The following is a 5,664-nucleotide window of genomic DNA, read 5'->3' as shown; positions in this document are numbered from 1 at the left end:
TATTTAAATTCGAAAAAAAAGTATAAAAGAATTATTTCTTTTAAAATTAGTGTAAAAAACATTATCCCATTAAAAAAATTTACAAAAAAAAAATTGAAATTAAATACTAAGCATTTACAAATCCTATTAAACATATAAACATAATGAAAACTATAATATAATTACTATTAGAGGAGATAAATTATAAAAGCAATTAGAACGCACTTCAACTATATTAAAAAAATTATAATGAATAAAACAAAAATTATTTATGAATAATTGTAATAAAAATCAAAAATAATTACATTAAAATTAGTTGGAACGAAATAGAATCTATACTATATTAATATAAAAATTAAAGTTTATTTAAAAGAAAAAAATTCAAAAAAATTGCTTCATTGAAACAGTTGTTTTGAAAAAGTTCATTTTATTAAAAAAATGGTTTGGAAAAAATATTAAATTAAAAAAATGTTTTGAACAAAAAAAAAATTATTTCATTAAAAAAAGATTTTGAGAAAATTATTTCAATTCCAGTTCCATTACAATACGTAAAAAAATATTTCACTGAAAAAGTTGTTTTGATAAAAAAATTTACTTAATCAAAAAGTGTTTTGAAAAAAAAAAAAAAAAATTATTTCATTAGAAAATGTTTTGAGAAAATTATTTCAATAAAAAAAATGTTTGCAAAAAAAAAAAAAATATTTTGGACAAATTTTTAAATTAAATACTAAACATTTTCAATTTACCTAAATTAGTGTTTTATATCAATTTTTCGCTTCTCTTAATATTAAATATAACATAATTTTGTACATACGTTTTTTGACAAAAATATTACAAAAATTTATAAAACTTATTATTTTTTAATTTAAATGATCTAAGATACTTCATAAATATTACCATGCATATCTGAAGCATTCTCACATCTTCTTATTTTCATATAAACTAAACTCTGACTGCAATGTATGAATATATTACGACTTACTGATAAAACGCAATCAAAGATGATTAATCACCTCGCTGACAATCAAGCTTGGCAGTGCAAGAGACCTCGTCTAACTGCTAGTAAATGCATCGGAAAACCCTCCAAAGCTGTGAAGATCACATGAGTCATATTAAACGATTTTTTGCACAATATGCTAACAGACATATTTTAATTTAAATTCCACCTCTTTATTTTTTGTGTATGTTTGCTAACTGGTTTCTAAAATTGAAATTTAATTGTATGCAAAGTATTTAAAGTGACTGATTACACTGTCACAGCTTTGATAAACTTTTCGAACAAATTCATCAATTAGATAGAAATTTGCATAAAACATTCGCGAATTAAACTGAACTTAACTAAAGTACTTAAGTGAACAGAAAAGCAACCCTGACACGTGTGACCTTTTTCGCACTTCTTACTTACACACACACACACACAAATTTAGCGCCAATACATGCACATATTGTTAATTATTATAATTAAATTTTGCATATATCACCTTCTCTTATAGTCTACCACATACATACATACATATGTACCTACCCCCCATATGAGCATACACATATGGGCCTGACTGTCTGCGGATTAATAAAACCTCAATTAAGGCAATATTATTTGCTTAAAACTACATTCAAATAAAAAAACAAATTCTGTGAGACAATAGTGCTTGGCAAAAAGATAAAAAAAAACAACCACAGCGTAATAGTTCTCAATTAAAAAAGTGAGAAAGAAAGTACGTGTATAGTAGAAAGAAACCTAACCATAGTGACACGCAAATACAAAGTAAAGCAAAATATAAATATTTTCTAAGCGGATTAGCTGAGGAAAAGTAAAACAAACGCGCTCCACACTACAAACACTTCCAATTGTTGGGAGAAGGGTGAGTTTAGTTGGCTAATTAATGCTTAGATATATTTTTTTGTTTAAAGTTGCATGAAATTTCTACAGTTGCCAAGCAATAACATTATAAAAATTGTAGCTATAAAGTAAGCGCTATGACTGTGTGTATGTGTGTTGTAAGTGTTGGACTTTAGCTTATGTGGTTTGAGAAATACTGGGTGGTACTTATGAACTTAAAAAAAAAAAAAAACAAGTGCAGGCTTGTGTATACGTATGTGTGTATATGTAAAAATTATGAATATGACTAGTAAAAGTTAAAAGCGATATAGTTTTATTATGTAATAATATAAATATTTATGCTTGCGCATGTGTATGTATGTACGTATGACGCTTGCGCGCTTAAATCGACTTTGAACTTTGCGAATTCGTTTTGTATTGTTGATTACGTGCGCATTTTATTACAAATGCATTAGGGTGTGTCATAATATAAAATTAAAAAAAAAAAAAATTATAATTTTAGTTTTAATTTTCCGTCACTGTGAAATTTTCACAAACAGCGATTTTTTTTGGGAAGTCGTAAATTAAAAAAAAAAAATATATATAATAGTCCTTCAATCTGCATTAAGCTTTGTAAAAATATTTTTTTTTAGCATTTGCAATCATTTTAAGAAAAAATCTTCCCCGCCAAACACTGTTTTTCGAAGGTCTTCCTGTAGGTCGGTTACAAGAGCAGGATTATGCCAAATACCACCAAATCAATCACCGATTATTAAAATATTGTAAATAACTTTAATAAATTAAAAAAAAAAAAACCATCTGTTAAAAAAATCTCCAAAAATATGTTTCTTTTTTCTGAGTTGCAAGTGGATAAACAGGAACTGCAGGTGGTAACAGGAACTTTTTATTATTAATATTCCTAATCTCATTCAGTATGAATCAAGTTGAACTAATATTCAATAACTCAAATTTTAAGAGACTTTCATTTAGGCCTGAAAGCTTTTGTTTGATCTTTTTGTTTTCAAAATAAAATTTTCCAAACATTACCCATTCTTATTCGCAGACGATTTTCTTTGTCATGCTTAAAAATATTTTACGACACAGCTCCATTATTTATTCCTTATTACTCTATTTGCTTGCTTTTAATTCATAATATACTATTTACTCATCTGCCATTGAAAATGCTTGAAAGTACAACAGCATAAACTATAAGTTACAGTACACACACACACACACACATGTATAAATGGCTATGTATGTGCACGAGGGCTAATAAGCAACAACCATAAAATAAAACCAGCAGGTATACAATTAAACAGTTGTAGTTGCAAAGGGCACAAGCGAAGGAAATGATCGTCATGCTATGCTTCTTTTTTACAAACTTGACCTCATTTCATAATTCGACATTTTTTTGTTTTCAAAATCGCAAATTAAAAATGCAAAAATTGGTATTGCTAAAATATTGAAAAAATACTAAATTTAATTGACTTTGAACAAACACCTTTAAGGTGTGTACCGAAAATTTGCTTGTATTAAAAATTCACAAATGCATTATATTCAAAAAAAAAAAAAGTTAAACTAAAAGTAATTACAGTTAAAAATTTAATTAGAGATTGTAGGAAGAAAAGGTGTGTTAATAAAAAAACCAAAACAAAAAAAAAAAAAAAAATGTTTCACACTTTTACCGGCATTTGTTTTATAAAATCTACATACAAATTTTACATACAAATGAATCAGCGTAACTGTTTATAGCCGCAAAAATCACTTTTTTAAGAAAATGAAGAAATTATTTGAATTGTTAGTCGTATTACGAAAAAAATATTTTTTAGTAGAATGATATCTCTGTAAAAAACTGCGCAAGAGACACTTTCGAATGTTCAAAATACACAAAAAACAAATTTGTTTCGAAGTAAAAATTGTATTATAATTTAGTTTTGTGTGAATTTGTTAGTGTTCAGATACTATGTCGTGTCTTGTGTTTAGTTACCATCAATTTTTCAGAATTTTTTTTTGCAGTTGGTCTACTTTGTGTTCAAAATTGGTTGAAAAACTCACATTTTTCTGAGTTTTGTTTGTTGTCTATTTTGTGTTCAAACATTGTTGGCTTTTTTTTGTCAGTTGTCTATTTTGTGTTCAAAAAACTTTAGAAAAAGCAACATTTTCAAAATTTGTTTACTGTTGGTCTACTTTGTGTTGGAAAAATCAAAATTTTCAGAGTTTTTTTTTAGTTGTTTATGTTATGTTCGGAAACGGTTGAAAAATTACATTTCTATGAAATGTTTTGTTACTTGTTTAATTTGAGTTCAAAAATGGTTGGAGAATTCATATTTTTCAGAAAAATTTTTGTAAGTTGTCTATTTTGTGTTCGAAAATGGTTGAAAACTTTACATTTTTAGAAAATTTTTACTGTCGGTCTATTTTGTGTTCAAAAATAGCTGAATATTTCAAAATTTTTTAGAAATTTTTTACAGTCGGACTGTTTTGTATCCGAAAATTGTTGGAATATTCAAAACTTTCAGAAGATTTTTACTGTTGGTCTATTTTATGATTTTGAGTGCAAAAATGGTTGGATATTTCATAATTTTGAGACATTTTTTACAGTAGGTCTATTTTGTATTCAAAAATTTTTGAAGAATTCATATTTTGCAGACATTTTTACTGTACGCGTATTTTGTCTTCATACATACATATGTATATGGTTGAAAAAGTTAAAAACAACGACCTTGTCCTTTTAGCATTAAAATACATAAGTGCATTCGAAATGTAAACAAAAATATTAATGTTCACCATAATAAAATTTATTAATCAAAAAAAAGTAACCTAAAAAAAAGTTTAGCGAATGGTTATTTGAATGTGGAGCACATCTCTCCTTTATTCTTTACAAAGAAATGAATTCAATCATATAAAAATTATGTATATGTATATATTTTTTTTCAAAATTGCATAATCTCTCTTCTCTTCGTATCACTGGGTTTCGTTTCTTTTGCTCACTGGGTTATCGCAATAATTTTTTGAAAGTAAACCGCAATGCCCATATAGCAATTATATTGCTCGCGAGGCGATTACCACCGCTGCTGGAGTCGCTGCATGCAATAAACAGTAGAATTAACAATTAAAGCGTAGAAAATAAATGTATGTATACACATTTTCGTAATAAATTTAAAAAGTTTTCAGTGTGCAAAATAACGGAAAACAAATATGAATTGAATGATACTCTCAATATTTTATTTTCTCCGAAAAATTTATATAACTGCCATATAAACTGACCGTTCCAAATCAAGTGCTTGTATGCAAAGCTTTTTTTTTATTTCTGAGGGGTATTATAACTTCGAATCAACCTATTTATTTTATGCCGTTTCTTTTATATTATTTAAATTTTTAGTATATTTATTATTCTATATTATATTCCTATTTTGTGATTTTAACTAACTTTAGTCCATTAACTAACTTTAGTTACATTGTCATTAATTTTGTTATTATTTTTTCTTTGTGTTCTACTTCTATTAATAGATTGAATGTCATAGCAGGAATGAAACAAAAACATCAAATATAGTATACACATAGATAGCAACTAGCCCACCTTCAAATACCCACACAAACTGCTTATATAAATAAATTTATGTGCATTTTCGTTTCCACGAATTTCGAATTCGGCATTTGATGCATTACTTGTCTTGGCGCACTATTTTACTGCCCAATTGCTTACATAGCTAATAGCTAAGTTGCAGGCGCATGAATCACAATAATAAATTTTCAATCAACTGAAATAGTAAAATAACTCAATGCAAAAAAAATACATACATACGTCGGAAATAAGTTTTTGCCAAAAATTTTTTTTTTCGTTTTTTATTTAGTGTTTTTTTTTT

General features: G+C 26.6%; 1 protein-coding gene across 12 annotated transcripts in view; it reads left to right on the top strand.

Moving 5' to 3' along the window:
- LOC108978281 (protein windpipe) overlaps positions 1-5,664 on the top strand; it is a 154,768-nt gene that overhangs the window by 92,731 nt on the left and 56,373 nt on the right. For 6 of the 12 annotated variants that reach the window (XM_018948462.1, XM_018948461.1, XM_018948460.1 and 3 more), the window contains exon 2: positions 1,473-1,841. The exons of the other annotated variants lie outside the window; for them this stretch is intronic. The gene's annotated coding sequence lies outside the window, so the exon portion shown is untranslated. The remainder of the gene's footprint in view (positions 1-1,472; positions 1,842-5,664) is intronic. 12 annotated transcript variants of the gene reach the window in all.

Source organism: Bactrocera latifrons, unplaced genomic scaffold (genome assembly GCF_001853355.1).
Source record: "Bactrocera latifrons isolate USDA-ARS-PBARC rearing strain unplaced genomic scaffold, ASM185335v1 scaffold_12, whole genome shotgun sequence".
Lineage (NCBI taxonomy): Eukaryota > Metazoa > Arthropoda > Insecta > Diptera > Tephritidae > Bactrocera > Bactrocera latifrons.
Note: the sequence above shows the minus strand (reverse complement) of the source record. Positions and strands in the feature narration are given on the sequence as shown.